Here is a 19,170-nt window from a genome sequence, read left to right on the forward strand (position 1 = left end):
CATGAGTTAGTACCCACTATTTATCCGTTCTACTGTTTATGGATGTTTTTGTTGTTCCCAGACTTTTTACTACAAACAATGGACAAATGTACAACGACACACATCCATCCTTATAGTGTCATACAGAGTATTTCCCTCTGCGCTCTGCCTGTCCATCCCTCGCTCCCCAAACCCCTGGCAACCACTGGTTTTTTTTACTGTCTCCATTGTTTTGCTTTTTCCAGAGTGTCATAGAGTTGGAATCCTACAGTTGGCAGCCTTTCAGGTTGACTTCTTTCATTTTGAAATATGCATTAAAGTTTACTCTATGTCTTGTCGCGGCTTGATAACTCTTTTTTCTTTTTCAGTGCTGAGTAATATTCCATTGTATATTTGGAGCACAGTTTGTTTATCCGTTTACCTATTGAAGGACATCTTGGTTACTTCCAACAATTGTGAGCAAAGCTGCTGTCAATATTTGCGCATAGGTTTTTGCGTGGTAGGTCGATTTTTTATATTTAAAGAGCCATTCATTACTTTACTCTCCACATTCTCATTTTATTATAGGCAACTTGGAGAAGCCAGGGGGCACCACTGCCTGGAAATTTCCTTAGCTGGAATATCAGTTCAGTGGGTACATTTTCTGTTTTACACGTTACTACAGGTGATAATGATGTTAAATGTCACATCCCTGCGTTTGGGAATCTTCTCTCTTCTAGCTTCTGGTAGCACCTTTCTCACATTCCTTCAAGTCTGTGCCAACAGGCTCCTCCTGGCCCTCTGGCTTCCACCAGCATCTGGTCTTGAAGCCAACACAACATCTTTTAGGTTTTTCTTACACCAACACCGGACTCCTGCTATCAAAACCCACTCCAGTTACCAACAGCTTCCTAAAAGACTACTTCACACTCAGTGGCTCAAAACAATGACTTATTTTGCTCGTGACTCTGGAGTCTGGTTGAGGTGGGTGAGGATGGCTCATCTCTGTTCCTATGGCATCAGCTGGGGCATTTCTTACTCCCTGCTAATAGAACTCCAAGCTCAATATGTTAGTCCTTTTCACCCTATCCTTCACGTCTCTTAACCTGTCTTTCTTTGTCTCTGTGCTGTATTCTGGATCATTTCTTTATATTCCACTTTACCAATTTTCCCTATTGTTTCTGGTCTCTATTTAAACCCATCTATTAAGGGTTTTTTTTCCCCACTTTTTCTCCCCAAATCCCCCCAGTACATAGTTGTATATTTTAGTTGTAGGTCCTTCTAGTTGTGGCATGTGGGATGCTACTTCAGCATGGCCTGACGAGAGGTGCCATGTCCACACCCAGGATCCCAACCAGTGAAACCCCGGGCCACCGCAGCGGAGTGCGCCAACTTAACCACTCCGCTAAGGGGCCGGCCCCTAAGTTTTGAACTTCAGTTTGAACTCCTTTCTTTCAAAAATTTGTCTCAGTGCCATTAAAGTATAATTTGCAAACAGCAAAATGCATCTATTTTAAGTGAACAGTTTGGTGAATTTTGACAAATATATACATCTCTGTAACTATCGCCCCAATGAAAACGTGGAGCATATCCATCACCCCCAAAGGTTCCCTTATTTCCATTGTAGTCACTACCAGCCACCACTTCCCCCTTTCTCCCTCTGCGGGCCGCCTCTGATCTGGCTTCTGTCACTGTTTATTCGTTGTGCCTGCTCTAGAACGTCACATAAACAGTATCATGTAGTATGGACTCTTTCGTGTCTGGCTTCTTTGCTCCTTAATGTAATGATTTTAAGATTCATCCATGTTATTGTACCAGTAGGTGTTCTTTTTCATTGTACGAATACACTGCAGTTCATTTATTCATTTATCTATTGATCGATGTTCGTGGAGTTTTTCCCAGTTTTTTATCATAGCGAGTAAAGCTACTATGAGCAGTGCTCACAAGTCTTTTCTGTGGACAAATCTTTTCATTCCTTTGGGGTAATCACCTAGGAGTAGAATTCCTGAGTCATAGGGAAGTTTACATTTAATTTTACAAGAAAAAGCTGAAGTATTTTCCAAAGTGCTTGTCTCATTTTACGCTCTACCAGCAATAATGACATTTTGTTGCTCCGCACCCTTGCCAATACTTGGTGTTGTAAGTCTTTAAAAACTTTTCTCCCATCCCACACGGTTTGTAGTAGTATCTCATTGCGGTTTTAATTCTCATTTCCTCATGACCAAAGTTGGTGAACATCTTTTTATGTGCTTCTTGGCCATTTGTATATCTTCTTTTTGAAATAGCTAAGTCTTTAGTGTGTTTTCAAATTGGATAGTTTGTCTTATTATTGAGTTGAAAAGTTCCTTATATGTTCTAGATATTAGTCCTTTGTTAGCTGTATTTATTGCAAATATTTTCTCCATGTCCTTTCATTAAAAAAAAAAGCAAGAACTGTGCTTTTAAAATCACTTCACCCTGCTCTGTTTTTCTTTATAGTCGTCCATCAACTGACACATTGAAATATATGTGTTCCTCAATTCTGTCTTCCCTTCTAGAATGTAAATTTCCTGAATGCAGAGTCTTTGTCTCTTTGTTCACTGCTGAATCTTCAGCACCTAGAACACTGTCTGGTACCTAAGAAGTACTGAATCACTATTTCTTTCTTTCTTTCTTTTTTTTTGCTGAGGAAGATTTGTCCTGAGCTAACATCCATGCCTGTCTTCCTGTACTTTTGTATGTGGGCTGTGGCCCCAGCATGGCTGGCGAGTGGTGTAGGTCTGTGACTGGGATACACACCTGCAAACCCCGGGCCGCCGAAGCGTAGTGTGCCAAACTTAAACACTACACCATGGGGCCAGCCCCCGAATAACTATTTCTTCAAGTGGAATGGAGAATGTCCAATCCTGCTTTTCTCAGTGGAATAGTAGAGGCTAACCTGAACATTTATTTTGAGTATATGTACACTTATTTTGTCAATTGATACTCAAAATAAAATGTTGGAATACCTGCCTAGTATAAAAGGATTGGAAAGAATTACCTGGACAGAACCAATGTTAGATTCTTACAGGGTTAAAGAAGAAGCTTCTAGAAAATCATACCCCTTTAGAAAGACCTTAAAAGCTATTGTTTGCAATCACTTTTTTTCCAGCTTGTTGAGCTTTTTAAAAGAGAAGTTGAGACCGTTTCCTCACCGGGAGGTGTACAATGAATGAACAGCCATTATCTGAGCATGCACAGCCTGGAAATTGCAGCCTTGAATAATGACATTCATTGGGAGAAGCTTCTGAGAGTCAGAGAGAGGCTGCCATAAAATGTCTTTATAGGGTTCTCTTGTCTTGACTTAGAATAATTTGATATCAGGATAAAACTCTTAAGTATTAACCCTTTGATCATAATTATATGCTTTTTTTGAAGCTATTGGACAAAGTGCCAGGTATTGTAATACACAAACTGTTAATTTATAAATCCAGCAGTGTCAAAGAATTACGTGGCAGGATATTGTAATTGTTTTTCTAACAGTTTCGCAGAGTGGACCTTGACTGACCCAAGCATGATTTCACCAACTCAGTGAGACCTTGGTAATTGACCTACCCAAACAAGAAATCCACTTACCGTGTTCAGGTTCTGTTCTTGATCTGGTAGGGTTTGTTTAACTTGGCACTCAAGAGCCGGGTTTAGTCTACAGATTGAGTTATGTACAGATTTGCTAAATGTATTAATATATCTGTATATTTACACACACATATAAAATATGCCAACTTTAGAATAACATAAATGTATAATTGTGAAATGATTCTAGTGTTAGTTAAGTACTGATCCCAAAAAGTAGAGCCTGTGCAAAGTCCTTACTCAGATCTAGTAAGATTCCTGTGCTAGATTGCTGTCTGCAGGAATGGCGCCCCCTGGAGCCTATAATGTGAATGGTGCTCAATCTAGTTCCGCAACTTGGCAGCCCTGGGGTTCCTCTCTCTCTTTCATCATTTTTTGACCAACAGTTTGCCAGTCAGTGTCAGTGCTGACAAGTTCCCTGTGGAGTGCTCTCAGACTCTCCATCAGAAAATGCTCAAAGATCAATCTTTAAAGAGCGGATGTGCTTTACCCACACCACGGAGCACGGTAGCTTTTTTCCTACTCCCTTGGCTGTGGATATTCTAAGGACCTCAAGGTACGTGAGGACTGTGAAAGTCCAGTTGGACTTTGCATCATGGCTTCTATGCAGGCTGTTCTGCAATTGCCTGAGGTTCTAAGTGGGAAAAAGCATCTTCCAGACTGCATCCTATCTGGAAGATAGCTCTCCAGTTTTTAGTTGCCATTGCATACTGGTTGTTTCCAATATTTTACTATGGAAGTAAGATTTCTGGCCATTGGCCATAGTTTTTAGCTATTACAGCTATTTAGGAGGTGAGTTATATTTATAAAGCAAGTTAATTTATAAACCAGACCTTCTTCTCTTACTGTTGTACCTTTAGCACCTAGCACAGTGCTTGGCACAAACTCAGTTAATATATTAGTTTAACTGAATTAAAATCGAAATTCTGTAAGCTAGGTAATTAAATAGGTTGTGGCTTATTTGTGTTGGTTTTGCATTAGAAACAATAGATTAAATCGAAATGCTGGATAATTTCTCTTTTCTGGGTTGATTAAAAAAACTAAACAAACACAATTGATGAGTTTGCATTTAATAGAGATCTCTAGGAAATTGGTTTATGTCTTGTCTTAAAGATTTTCTTTCTGACCAGTATGGCTGTTAGATATTAGAAGAGTTCTCTAAATTGTGGAAATCAACTTCTTTGGAAAATCTTCAGGCCAGAAGAGACAATTAATGTTCTCTGAGTGATTGAGGTATTGTCTTAAAATGGTATCAGGGTGAAATTTTTTATTAATAACTAATAAAATAGCTTATTAATAATTGATTTGAATGGCATTTTCAGTTTGACATATGTCATCATATAAAGTATATCATTTGAGCCACACAGCAGTCTCAAAACTGTGTGATGGATTCTCATTCCCATTTTGAAGACGTGTAAAACGGAGGCTCAAAAAGACAAAGTGATTGGTTCAGATTTACCCAGTTGGCAAGTGTTCTAATTTTAAAGCAATATTCTCTCCACTATACCCCGTCATCCATTTTAATGCCATGAATGAAAATAGAATGATTCCTATTAGCAGCCTGTTGATTAATATTTCAGGTGTTGTCCTAGGTGTTTGGGGGCTAGGGGCACAAAGTAGATTAGACCTCCTTCAAGGACTGCAGCATCCCTGGGGGACACTGATGGTAGAAAGCCGGTTATGGTGCCATGTGATATGTGCCCGGTGGAAGTACGCACAGTTGCTGTGTGGACAAGGACACAGTGTTCAGGAGCCTCTCAAGAGCAGGGCCATGCCACACTTCTCTTCTGATCTCCCCAGAGCCTTAAGCACACATTGGGTGCTCAGAAAATATTTATTGGATAGATTGATGGCTATATTGATATACAAAAGAATGAGTGGGGTGACTCCTCGATCCCAAGGTAGGTAGAAATTTTGCAGCACATTCTTGGTAGAGGAAGTATTTAGGTCCCTGTGCTATTTGAGGTCACCTATTTTATGAAGCAGCCACATTGGTTAAAGAGATGTCTGTGTTTACAAGGACAATGAGAGGTGGTTTCTTCGTACATCATTTTGCGGTTATTGGAGCCCAATACGTGATCTGAGCCCTGTCCATTTTACTGGGGAGATGCTGTTCCCTGGGGAAATGAAGAGTCCACTTCCATGAGAAAAAAACACTGGAGGTTATTTTTTTTCTCTCTTTTTTCCCCCATGGCCTTGAAATTCCACTACCTTTCTGTTCATATCAAGTGCTGCTCTTGAGAGAGATCTCCATTTCCGAGTGATTCGTTGAGAACATTGAGTGCCAGACCACATGCTAATTAAGGCTTGTCACATACCATAATGGCACCTTAGTAATACACCAATTAACAGTTACTTTAATTACACCACTTACATGAAATTAATGAAGAGCCTAGCTGATGAGAAATAAGAACCTGTACATTTGAGCAACGCAGAACGTTCATCAAGTTTCTGATGAAACAGCCTTTGAGAAATCTGTTCCTCCCCATTGCCTAGTTAAAAAATATTTTCAGGGGGTGGGGGAATGGCTTTTTGTAAAATGAGCTGGCAACAAATGGAGAAAAAGCATTCATTCTTGCTGTGGGAAGGGCTGAGCACACAGCCTTTAATGTCTGAGAGATTGGGTTCAAATCCTACATCTGCCCTTTCTAACTGTGCTCTCAGTAAACTAGGAGTAGAAGGGAATTTCCTCAACCTGACAAAGTATATCTACAAAACACCTACAGCTCATGCTATACTTAATGGTGAAAGACTGGATGCTTTTCCTCTAAAATCAGAAACGAGACAAGGATGTCTCCTCTCATCACTTCTGTTCATCGTCGTACATTGTAGTTTATAGCCAGTGCAATGAGGAAAGAGAAGAAAAAGTCATCCAATTGGAAAGGAAGAAGTAAAACTTTATTTGCAGATGACGTGATCACCTATATGGAAAAGCCGAGGAAATTCACAAAAAAGCTACTAGAAATAATAAGCAAAGTTGCAGGATATAAGATCAATATACAAAAGTCCATTGCATTTCTATATATCTAAGCAAATTTTTAGCCGCTCTGGGTCAGTTTTCTTATCTGTAAAATGGCAACAAATTTATACACTTTATAGAATTACTCTGAAGGTTAAGAAAATGTACGTTCCTAAGACAAGGTTCAATAAATGTTGCTTTATTCTCGTTTTTAGAGCATACCAGATGGAGCCCTCAGTGGGCCTAGCATGGTATCTTCCTCGACAAGCATGAAAGAATAAATGATGCAAAAGGGAAAAGTCACTCCACCCTGGAGTATCATCCAGGGGACCCTCTAAAGCTGGAAATCATGCAGATGGAGCAATTGTTAAGAGAGGTTCTAATCCTATAGCCCAAGCTACCCAAATCTGTTCTCTCTCTCTCATCTCTACCTCCTCCCCTACCCATCCATTCCTGTTTCCTTAGCTCATGCCTGGACTTTTACAACAACCTCCTAAACAGTCTTCCTACTTTGGATCTGACCCCTCTTAAATCCAATCTTTCCATGGCAGCCTGAGTGATGTCTTTAAAATGCAAATCTGATCACCTCATTGTGCTATTTAAACCCTCTTGTGGTTCCCTATTGAACTCAGAGTTAAGCCCAAGCTTCTTAGCCTGGCTTCTGCACAGACACACTAGACACTTTTTAGACTGAACCACTTACAATTTTCCCAAAACACTAAGCATTTTCTTGCTTCCCAGCCTCCTTCAATTTCTTTCTGCTTCCCAAAATTCCTCCAACTTTCCTCTCCACACCTGTCCAGTCCACTCCAACCGTTGCCCAAGAATCTGCTACTTAGGCATCCTTCTAGCCCAATACAAGGTCATCTTGTCTCTGAAGTCTCTTTACACTGCTCTAGGCTGAATGAATGCTAACTCCCCGCTACATCCTTCTATCATGGCACTTATCACATTCTATTGTAATCTTCTATTTACCTGTCTTTGAGCTCTTTAGGACAAGGCCACACCCTATTTGCCTCTGTGTCTCCTGTACGCAGCAGAGGGCTCTGTAAATATTTGCTGAAGATATTTGGAATCCTTCTCTGCTTCCTGACAAGCTCCTTTCGCTCCACCCAGGCCTGACAAATCCTATCTGCTCCTTTCTGCTATGATAACTGTCATTCCTTCCATTTTATCCTATCTCCAAGATTGCTGGCCCAGCGGGAATCCAGCCTCTTTCAGAGGCCCTTCCCAGGATTTTCTCTTCACTGGGTTATTGGTGCCAATTCTGCTGTCTGGGTAGTCCAGGATGGCTTCCTGGTTTCAATCTTTGCTTTGCCTTCTTCTAGCATCGTGTTTTCCAGCCTTGTCTTAGGTGAAAAATCACCCAGGCACACAGATTCCTGGGCCCCTCCCTTGCAGATGCTGGTTCCCCAGGTCTGAGTTGAACCCAGGAATGGAGACAAGCCCTGGATAATTCTTGTCATCAGTCAGGCTTGGGAAATGCTGGTGCCCTTTGGTCTGGGGAGGTCCACTAGTCAGTCCTGAAAAGCAGGGGACTCGTGCATGTGATCCTTCTTTTTTCTCCAGGACTTGCCCTGGCTCTGTTTTCCAAGCATCAGGTGACTCAGATTTCTCCATTTCTGAAATGAGTAAGAGTTCAGTGCTCACAATCTCCACGCTTCTTCTATATCTGGCTGCTCCAGGGGTCTCAGAAATATGGTAAGAGGAGGAACTGACTCCACCTTGGGAGACAGGGGCTCAAAGGGAAGCCCCTCTCATCCCAAATGCCACCAGGAAGATAAACAGAGGTGAATATTGAAGGGAAACACACACACAAACACACACACACACAGAGAAATGAGGAAACACTAGCCTGACTTCTTTTCAAAACATAATGCTAGAAGTTAAGGGACTAGCATAAGTATGAACATATGGGTCAATGAAACAGCAGAATTAGATTGAAACCAGCTCTAGAATCATAAGAATGTAACGTATGCTGCAGTAGGCCTCACAAAGAGGGAGGATCATTCAGTAAATTATGCAGGACAATCTGAAAGCTGTGAAAAAAGAAAACACCCAAAACTTTAGACTCTCATTTCATGTCATACCCCAAAATAAATTTCGGATGGGCTAAAGAATTAAATATAAAAACACAGAACCATAAGAAATCTAGAACATATAAATAACTTCACATTCTGAATGGGGAGACCACCTAAACGTAATGGAAGAAATCATGAGGAGAAAGAGCAGTCAGTTTGAATACATAAAATGTGCATTTAAAAAGACCAACTTTTCTTTTTTTGGTAGCTTGGCCCTGAGCTAACATCTGTTGCCCATCTTTTTTTTTTTTCCTTCTTCTCCCCAAAGCCCCCCAGTACATAGTTGTATATTCTAGCTGTAGGTCCTTCAGGTTGTGCTGTGTGGGACGCCACTTCAGCATGGCTTGATGAGTGGTACCAGGTCCACACCCAGGATCCGAACCAGTGAAACTCTGGGCAGCCGAAGAGGAGCGTGCAAACCCAACCACTAGGCCGTGGGGCTGACCCCTCAAAAATGACCAATATTAAAAGACAAAAAAAGAGAGGAAAAAACCTGTAACCAGTGTAACAAAAGGTTAATATCTAATATACAAAGAGATTATACAATTGCATAAAAAAACACTAAGATCTTGACTTTTTAAAAACCTGCAAAATGGACTTCATCGGGCAGAGGACAAAGAAGTAGCTAAAAACACTTTATGATGTTCAAGCTCCTAGAAATCAAATGCCAAGTAAAACTATGGCATGATTTTCACCAATCAAATTCTCAAAGGTTTTAGAAGGTGATAATAGACTTTTTCATATATGGTTTGTTGGTGGAAATGTAACTTGGTGGAATGAAATTTGGGAGTAAGTACTGAGAGCTTGAAAAATAATTGCAAGAAAATAGGCTAAAATTGTATGGGACATCTCTGGCTAGTGTGATTTAATTTTTCATGCCCATCCTTTCTTTTATTTTGGAAATTATCTATAATAAGCGTGTATTAACTTTATAATTAGGAAAAAGTCTTGTTTTGTTAAAAACCTTAAGTATATATATGTAGATAGATACATATATATATATCTATATATATCTTTGACCCAATAATTTCACTTCAAGAAATATATCTGAAGGAAATAATCCAAAATAAGAAAACAAGATTGATGAAAAAATATGATCAGCGCAATGCTATTTACAACAGTCAGAAGATGTGCAAAATAAGGTAAATTAGGCTCTATCCATTTGGTGGCATATTATACATAATTAAAATTAGGTTAAGGAAGAGTTTACAACCACAAGGGAATGTGCTTATTCTGTTTCTGTTTGTTCAAGGAGAGTTTGCTGTTAGCGTGCTAGGGCAGCTGTAACCGAGTGCCGCAAACGGGCTGCTTCGGCAACAGACATTTATCTTCTCCCAGTCGTGGAGGCTGCAAGTCTGAGGTCAAAGTGTTGGCAAGGTTGGCTCCTTCTGAGGGCCCTGAGGGAGAACATTCTCCAGGCCTCTCTCCTGGCTGCAGTGGCTGCTGGCAATTCTTGATGCTCATCGGTTTGTAGCAGCATAATTTCAGTCTCCACGTGGCGTTCTCTCTGTGTGCGTGTGTGAGTGTGACCAAATTTCCCCTTTTTATAAGGACACCAGCCATGTTGGATTGGGGGGCTCACCCTACTCCAGTATGATTTCCTCCTAACTTGATCATCTTCAAAGGCCCTATTTCGAAATAAGGTCACGTTCACAGGTCCTAGGGTTAGGACTTCGACACCTTTTGGGGTTAAGGGGACACAATTCAACCCATCCCATACTGTGATATGACATATAAGAGAAAATTAGGATGTAAAGTGGTATGTGTAAGATCATAACCTTGTTTTAAGACTGCTCATGGAAAAATGACTGGAAAGCAATACATCAAAATGTCAACAGAGGTCATTCTGGGGAGGAGAATTATGAGTGATTTTCATCCTTTTTTCCTCCGTCTCTTCCCCATTTTCTATGCTGAGACGCATCAGTGATCTTCCTCCCCACACAAGCCTTGCCTGCCCTTCCACACACCAAGAAGGCTTGTCCTTCTGTTCTAAGTTACAGTGGCAATCACCATCTTTTCTCTCAGCTCCAAGTCCACTGCTAGAATCAGCTCCATGGTCCTGGGGAGGGGACTCTGCAAACCCCAGTTCTGCATCGCCAGCTGGCTCCCTCTACGGGTCTGCCAGTAGGGCCGTGCGGGGTGTCCTTCTCCACCCTGGCACCACAGGGCCTTCCCACAGCAGCAGCCAAATGCAGTGTCTCATTTTTCTACTTCTTGCAGCCCTGTCTCAATTTGCCGTCCCGTTCAGAGACCCCAGCACCTGCCAAGCAGAGCCCTCTTCTCAGAGGTCTTGTCCTAGCTCCCTTGGCCTCCTCCTTCAGCTCAGAGACCCCAGCGTCAGCAAATAGCTGTCCCCACCAGAAGCCTGGGGTTCATTCAGCTCTGTGGGTCCTCTCCTCTAAACTTCAACATTTACACATCCAAAACTCTTCCCTTTGTTGCAGCAGCTTCTCATACTGTTACCTCTGTGATAACTCAGAGTTGTCTTTTTATCCTTCCAGTCACCTCATTAACAGCTTTATACCTAGTTATCAATTCTTTATATTAAATTCTCTGTGTTGGAATCATTGCTGTGGTTTCTGTCTCTTGATTGGACCCTGACTGATGTAGCTTGTCTCAACTCAACCAGAAATGCGCCACCTAGCTGCTAGGAATGTCCAGAAGGCTGAGACCACTCACCCCTCCACCCCCCATAACTTCAGGATTTTGTAGCTAAACCTCATTTTCTTTTAACAAAAATAAGTATCTTACTCTTCTTGCTCTCAAACTTCCTCTCTCCCTTTTCCTGCATCCCTCCATCCCTCCCTATCTCCCTCCATCCCTCAGCGTTTTCTTTCTCTCTCTTCTCTCTCATCTCTGCTCTACTCATCCAAACAGAGAAAGAATAAAACACCTTTTGAAAGCTTGGGGACATCCCCCCTTAACTTCACAAGGAGTGCCACCCTCGGCTTTTTCTACTTCTAGCAGGAAATAATGACACAGAAGAGAAGAAATTATTTCTGGCCTCAGGACCTTGGGCCACAGTCACACCTGGTAGAGCCTGCTAACCTCTCCTGGGCCCCAGTGGGCATCGGTGCCATGTTCTCACTGGCGGAGAAGACTCCTCCATTTCTCACGCCCACCACTGCTCCTGGGAGAGGAGGACTCACAGAGGCCCCTTCAAGACTTTGCTGAGTCCTCCCTTTCAGGCTCCTTCAGGTGCTGCCCCTCCATGTATCGGTGGGAAGGGCCAACCCCAGTGGTCTGTGGCCTTTGCATGAATCTGGCATTAAGTGATTCAAGAATTGTTACCTGTTCTCTTTAGGTCAAATCAGGGCTCCTCAGTTTGGGCTTCCAGCTTTAGAAGCCATCCTCACTCTAGAAAACCACGTGATCTCCATGAAAAGGCATTTTTATGGTACGCTTAAAGCCCTTCTCCCCAAGGTCAATTCCTCGGGGGCTCTGGTGGCCTGGATTCAGTGACCTCCCTGGAGCATCTCTCACTCCCTTTCTGCAAGTGTTCCTTCCCCTCCACAACTTTGCGCATGCTGTTCCCTCTCCCTTTAACACGCTCCCCTTTACTTGCAAACTCCTACTCTACCTTAAGGCCTCTGAGAAATGGCCCTCAATGGTTAGTTACTGGGTTTGGTGCCCTCTGCTGTGCTCCCATGGACAGCTGGGACCCCCCGAGTTCTCTCTGTCACTGCCTTTTTCACAGGTTGTTGCTAATCATCCCCATCTGCCACCAGGCTGTGGTCTGTTCTTAGGGCAAGGATGAGAGACCAAGAACAGGGCCTGGCACAGTGAATATAGGTTTGACCAATGCTGGCCTTTGCAGTAGATCAATCAGTGCTCACCACACGTGACACTGTCCTCTCTTTCGAGCAGCTTTCCGTCCTCTCTGGGAGGAGGGACTCTCCAGGTGACCCAGGACACCTGCAGCTGGGCAGCCAGGTGGGACGCCCTCCCTCTGGGCGCAGCAGTGTTCCAGGGACAGGGGTCTGGCATCACAGCCGAGCTGATCTCTCCCCCTAGTGAGGTCTGTTCCCTCCACTGCGAGATGGTGCCCAAGGCTCCCAGACACGCTGTTTTGTTGTAAACGCCTCAGGATCCGGAGCATTTTATAGCAGGACAACTGTTGGATAATAATCGTCCAGGCTGCGCTGGGGGAGCTCGCTGCGTGTCGGATGTGGCCGCTCCTCCTGCCCGGGCTGGCCGGCTGCCACCGCCCCATTTCCTCTCTCACTTGCTTGCTCGGGTGAAAAACAACAGCAAATGCTTTCTGGCTGAGAATGCTCATCTCTGTCCTCCGTCTCTCTCCTCGTCCATCCTGAGCCTCGGGTTTTCCAGAAGAGAGACTTCTCCAGGGGAACTGAAAGACTGTGCTAACCACCCCTGGCACCTGCTCCCCCTTGCACACCTGGCAGCATCCTGATTGCCCTTGGAAGCCAGGCTCAGCGCTGCCTCCCGTCCTGGACACTAACTCTCCATGAGGCACTCCCCTTAGCAGGATTAGGGCCTCTGGCTTGCGTGTTTCGTAGCCCTGGTACAAACCTCTCTCAGAGCCCTGGGCTCACCGTCCTGCAGTCATTGGCTCTCCTGTCTGCATCCTGAATGAATTGTGAGCGTCTTTCACACAACTCTGCATCTCTTGCACTACGTACATGCCCTGTATGCAAAAATCTCCTACTCAGTGCTGATGACTGTTATGTGATGTCTAGAAAGGTGCCATTGCAGGTCAGGCAGGAAGCTGATTCTGAGTCAGAGATTACTGTGCAGGAGACTTACCGGGGAGTGAAGGAAGCAGGACTGGGCAGAGGGAGAAATCAAGCTGGGATGCAATCCCAACAGGTTCCCAGCCTACACTCCGGGAGCTTTGGAGCCGAGCCGGGCCTGCTGAGTTGCTCCAGACAGGGGTGAGGGCCCGGGCCTTGGTTCCCACCCCTCCTTGAGCAGTCATGGGGTGACGACTGCTCTGGGAAGGGGATGTGACCCCAGCAGTGGATGTGGGTGGGCTGTCCACACAGAGCTATCAGCCCTCAACACTCTCGGCAGCCTGAAGGTGGTCTGGGGGCCCCACCAGCCCACGGTGCCCACTTCAGGGCCTCTGCTCAGCATCTAGCCCATGTTTCTTATAGCATGAGCTGTAGACTCCTGGGCATCATATACCCTCCCTGCTGGGGCCCAGGATTGTCACCAGCGACCTGGGTGATTTTGATATACCCTAAAGTTTAAAATAACTCTTCTGGATCTGTTCCCAAACTCTTTCCCAGCTAAAAGTTTATAAGAGGAGAAACTGAGGCTGCAAAGGGGACGTGGCTTATCTGAGGTCATAAAACAAATTGGTGGAAGGATCCAGATAAACTCTAGGTGTCCTGTAACGTAGGTGAGGATGTTTGGAAAGGCCCCAAAGAGCATGGGATGAGAAAGGGGAGTAGGTGTGCTCCGGCAGCCGTGCTCCAGCATCATCCAGAGCAGGGGGCAGCAGCTTCCTGAAGAAGCCGCTCCCAGATCCTGGGACTGACACAGCAGCACTTGTGATAAGCCCAGGTCAGAGGCATCTCACCTAATCCTGCCCCAGGGACCCCAAGGACCCCCACCAGGGAAGAAAAGGCCTTGGTTTACATGTGAGATCCTCCTAGGAGCCATTGGAGATGTTGCAGGCCAGGAGGCCCATGTGAGTTTGACCCTGCCCCCCTGGTCAGTGGGTGGAGGGTCTTCTCATCATCAGGAGTGAGGGGTGGGGCGGGGGCTCCATTCCAAAGGACAAATGGTTACTGTCTATCGGTGCTGACAACACGGAGTCACTATCCCAAGCACCCAACTTGTACTAACTCATTTAATCCTCCAGGACCCCAGGGAGGGAAGTGCTATTGTTACCTGCCTTTTACAGGTGAGAAAGCGCTGTCACAGGGAGGGAGCCAAGAAACCGCTGTGGCTCAGCTGAGCCATGCCGCGCATGTCCGTATTTTACATATATTTTCTCAGGAGATGCTATTATTCCATTTTACAGACGGAGGCTCAGAAATAACCAGGAATGTCTTGAGACAATTGAAAATGAAGAGACAGATATTATGGCGGGATGGGGGATGGCACTACGCACCTGCAAATATAGGCAGCTGGAACGAGGAGTGCGGTGTATTCAAAGATGAGCGAGCAGTGTGGAGGGAAGGGCGGGGCCAGGTTCAAGGAAGGCGGAGACCCTTGGGGAGGGCATGAGTACCCAGCTAGAGATCTTGGGCTCATCCTTGAGCGACAGAGCCCCTGAGAGGTGCTCCAGCAAGGACACTACTTTCAGCTGAGGGAGGAGGGCGTGGCAGAGGCTGGGAGGGTGGGGTGGGGTGGGACAGGCAGGGCGCAGGCAGGGCGCAGGCAGGGCGCAGGCAGGGGGCAGCCTTCCCTCTGTGTCGCCAGCCCTCTGCTGATCCGATCTGCACGTGACTCTTCCCGTGGAAAACAGAGGCTGCTTCCTGCAGATTTAATTCAATGTCAGCTGCAAAGCTCTATTAACTAAATTGGCCATCAACTCGCGTGTCTGTTCCACATAATGGGGTTTTGTACAAAATGAGTTTTTTACTGCGTTAAAAAGTGTCATGTTTGAATCAAAACTTATTCCAACGTTCAGGCTAATGAAAGCCTCAAGTGAGAGTTGATCAATGGATCCTGAGGTGTTTCCATGGAAACAGGAGGAGGAAGGCAGGTCTGATCCGAAGCCAAGAGCACCAAGGTGATGCTCTGGGGTGCCCATCGGTGGGACCCTCGATCAGCTCCACTGAGGGGCAGACACCTGAAGTGAGAGCCAGCGTTGGGGGGTCGTGGGGATGGATGGGAGAGAGCAGAGCTTCCTCGGCCTGCCTGGGAGCTGGAGCCTCCAGCCCTGAGTCTGGCACACTTGCTGTGGCAGCCAAACCTGTATCTAAGGATTCACTTTTGCATATTTACTGGGCCTTTGATGCCTCCACTCCCGGGGTCTCCCAAACCAGCCACTCACCATGCACTGGTCTTGCTGCTGCAGCCCTGACCAGCCCTGAGGACCCTGGAGGCCAGGTAGCCCAAGCTGGGGTCAGGCCTTAACATGGGTGCCACAGCGCACCTCAGGGGAATCACTCTCCCTCTCTGACCACGGGTTCCTTGTCTCTAAGATAGTGATTGGAGCAAAGCTGCTGTATTTGGGGCTGGGAGATCTGAATTCCAATCGCCCCTTGACCTCTGATGTGAGGCTGATCATTTAACCTCTGAGAGGTAGTTTCTCCATCCATAAATCTGGGAGTTATGTCTTGGGTCCCTCTGGGAAGATGTCATAGGAGCAGATATCTGGCAGCCCATGGACCAGCCACACAGACAGCTAGATGTCAGGGTGACCCCCTCTGAGCTGGCAAAAAGGAGGAACCATGTGGCGGGCGGTCCTGCCTGGGGCCCCTTCTTGTCTCACAGAGGCCGCAGACTAACATGGAGCCCTTCCACAGGCTCATTCCTCATCTTGTGTCATCCTTACAGCCCTCTGACAGGGATCACTGTCCTCATACACGTGAGGCCACACACTAGGGAAGCTGAGCGCTTTTCCATGGTTCTGCCACTGTGACTTGACGTGGCTGGGACTAGACCCACTGCTGTCATGTGATGTGTTAGACTCCAACCCAGGACTCTCCCTCCTCCTGTGTTCTCTCAGCTCGCTCAGCCCACGATGGCTGTTGGCCCGGCATCTGTCCCTAAGCCCAAGCTTCTGAGCTGGCCTGTGAGGGCTGCTGCAAGGCCTGGCCACCAGCCACACGTCCACCCAATTTCCTCACATCACCAATTTCCCCACATCACCATATGGCCGAGGGGTCTGTTTTGCTAGGGGACGGCGGGGCCAGTGAATGGCCCATTCTGTGCCAGGGACCAGGGCCTGATTCAATTTAAACCTGCCTGTCCGGGACCTGCCTGGAGGAATAAAGACTGCACTCTCTGAGAGACGTAGGCAGGCCGCAGCCAGAGACCCTGTAATCAGGTTTGCTGAGGCTGGCCTCAGCCTCGGCCCGGCGCTGTGCCCCATAATCACTAGCCTCTGAGGGGTCAGTATGGTGGCACGCCTGCCCTGTGGCTTCACAAGGCTCCTCTTTCCCCCTTAATTGAATCAGGCTCCAGCCTGGCATTCCCTCGGCCTGAAGTCATCTCCGTGGGGAGGGGAGCCAGGCATAAGGCATGAAGAGCTCGAGGCAGAGATGGCCAGAAGGGACCCAAGAAATCACACATAGCTCATCCTCCACAGACACAGGGGTTGAGGCCTGAGAGGGGTGGGCTTGCCCTTGCAATGGCCACGGGGTGGGGGTGGGGGTTCTTGCAGAGTGGGGACAGAAGGCTCAGGACCCCAGGATCCACACAGACAAGGAATTCTTTTTCCCCATTCTGCTGTAAAAAATCTGAAGGTTGAAATGAGGACGAACAGATCCCAGCTACCCGCCCCACCGATGAACTCACAGCACAGATGACCTTCCAGTCATAATAATGAGAAAAAAGCAGACACTAAAGAGTACACAACCTGAGCCCATCAGTTTAAGGATCAAAAGTGAGAACGAATGATCGTTCTAGAAGTCAGATGCAGTTACCCTCGAGGGGAGGCAGTGACTGGGAAACGGCAAATGGGGGCTCTCTGGGGAACTGGGAGGTCTCGTTTCTTGAACTGGTCCACAAGTGTTTATTTTGTCAAAAGTGATGGAGTCATACACTTAGGGTTTGTCTATCTTTCTGTATGTGTGTTACACTCCAATAAAAAGGCTTGGAAAATCTGAAAGCTGGGAGAGACTGTATTTTTATGGAAATATTTACTGAATATCTGCCCTGTTCTGGCCCTATGCTTGGGGCTCAGAGAAAAAAGGCACAGTCTCCAAGTGGAAGGAGCTTACGGTCATGGTCGGTAGCTAGATGGTGCAGTGTAATCAGCGTTCTATGGAGGGGCATGCACAGTGCTGAAAGCACAGGGAGCACCCAGCCTGCGAGGGCAGGAAACTCCTGAAGAGCAAGGATGGACCTCCGTCCTTGATGCTCTTAGAGGAGTAAAGAAGGACGAAAGGGTGCCCAGTCCAGGGAACAGCATGTCCCAGTTCCAGAGACAGGGCAGCACAGGGCGCTCTCCAGGGAGCCATGCCGGATGGGATTACATGTCAGTGAAATAGACTGGACTGGGAACTTCGGCAGGAGGCAGGGTAAGCAAGGGTCACACAGGCCAGTGTTGCCTAAACCTGGATATGCCCTGGAGTCACCCAGAGAGCTTCATGGGTTCCATCCAGAGCTCAGAAATCAGAATCTCTGAGGATATTAGAACAAAAACAAAGACCTCCCCAGGGGAGCCATTGATGAAGTTTTAGCAGGAGAGGCAATTGATGAAGACTATCTTTTTAAAGAGGTGGTCTAATCCCTGTTTAAGACCAGTTAGGGGAAAGTGTGGGAGACTAGTCCAGGTGAGAAATTCTGGTGGCCTGACCTAACGCAGGGTGACTGGGATGGACAAGAAGTGGTGAGGTTCTAGAGATACAGGAGGGAAGACTTGAAAGGACTTTTTAATGGGCTGGAGGGTGGCAAGGATAATGCCCAGGTTTCTCATTCAGGTTGCTGGGGAGGTGGTGGGACCACCCACTGAGACAAGGAATCCTAGAGGAGCAGATGTGAGAGTAAGATGTTGAGTTTGGAGAGTCTGTAGAAGGAACATCAGTAGTGGTGGGACCTGGGCAGCAGAATGTGTGACAACAGCAATCTGGAGAGAGTGTTTTGGGAGTGACTTGCATACAGATGGTAGACAGCATCTCCCCAGTAACATTGCCTCTTAGGAAGAGTGTGTAATGTGTGACACGTGTACACCCCTCCAGAGTGTGTGGGTTTGGGTTAGAACTTAAAGAAAGTGTTAGGAGAGTGGTCGGCCAGCTCCATGGGGGTTGAGACCTTATCTCACCAGGAGACAAGAGTTGAAATAACTCATGAAAAAGTTCCTGGCACTGAATTCATGGCAATTCTCATCATCATTCTGCTCTTCAACGAAGACTCAACAGCGGCTGCAGGCCCCTTTATTATCTGTCCACCTAACGAAGTCATTTCTTGGCTTTTCCAGGCAGATGTGGTCTTTCACCCTCACCTAGGAAATCTTAGAACTGTCCAAGGTGTTCTCTCTCAGGAAGGAGCTTGAAGCTGGAGAAAAATCTGTCTGATGGAGCTTGTCATCATCTTCAGTACCGGAATCAGCTCACAGTCTATTCCACTCAACTTCAACACAACTGGAAATCTGTTAGCACTGACTCTCTGTGGTCCTCCAACCTCAACCACACATCTGAGATGGATTAAATAAATGCCATGTGCCAACTCTATGCGTGACACTTGGGGGTTCCAGGGAATCCCAGGAGTTTAGACATCATCTATTCCATCACCCGTTCTACCTGGGGAAACTAAGCCCCAGAGACAAAGTTTCTTTCCCAAGATCAGAGAGTGAGCTGGAAGCATTCTGTTGCCAAGCTCAGGAGGCCAATCCATCCTGTCATCAAATATGTAAATGGAACCAGAGTCAAAGTCCAGAGTTCACCAGCTAATGCCCTTTGCCTGCCTTTTGCGTGACTGATTCTCTTACTCTCCAGA

General features: G+C 46.1%; 1 long non-coding RNA gene across 1 annotated transcript; it reads left to right on the top strand.

Moving 5' to 3' along the window:
• The first annotated feature begins 3,947 nt into the window (after positions 1-3,947).
• LOC111768231 (uncharacterized) lies at positions 3,948-18,901 on the top strand. The gene is made up of 2 exons (XR_002800410.2): positions 3,948-4,105; positions 18,653-18,901. It is a non-coding gene; the product is annotated as an uncharacterized lncRNA (long non-coding RNA).
• Positions 18,902-19,170: the final 269 nt, after the last annotated feature.

Source organism: Equus caballus, chromosome 15 (genome assembly GCF_041296265.1).
Source record: "Equus caballus isolate H_3958 breed thoroughbred chromosome 15, TB-T2T, whole genome shotgun sequence".
In the NCBI taxonomy this organism is placed as follows: domain Eukaryota; kingdom Metazoa; phylum Chordata; class Mammalia; order Perissodactyla; family Equidae; genus Equus; species Equus caballus.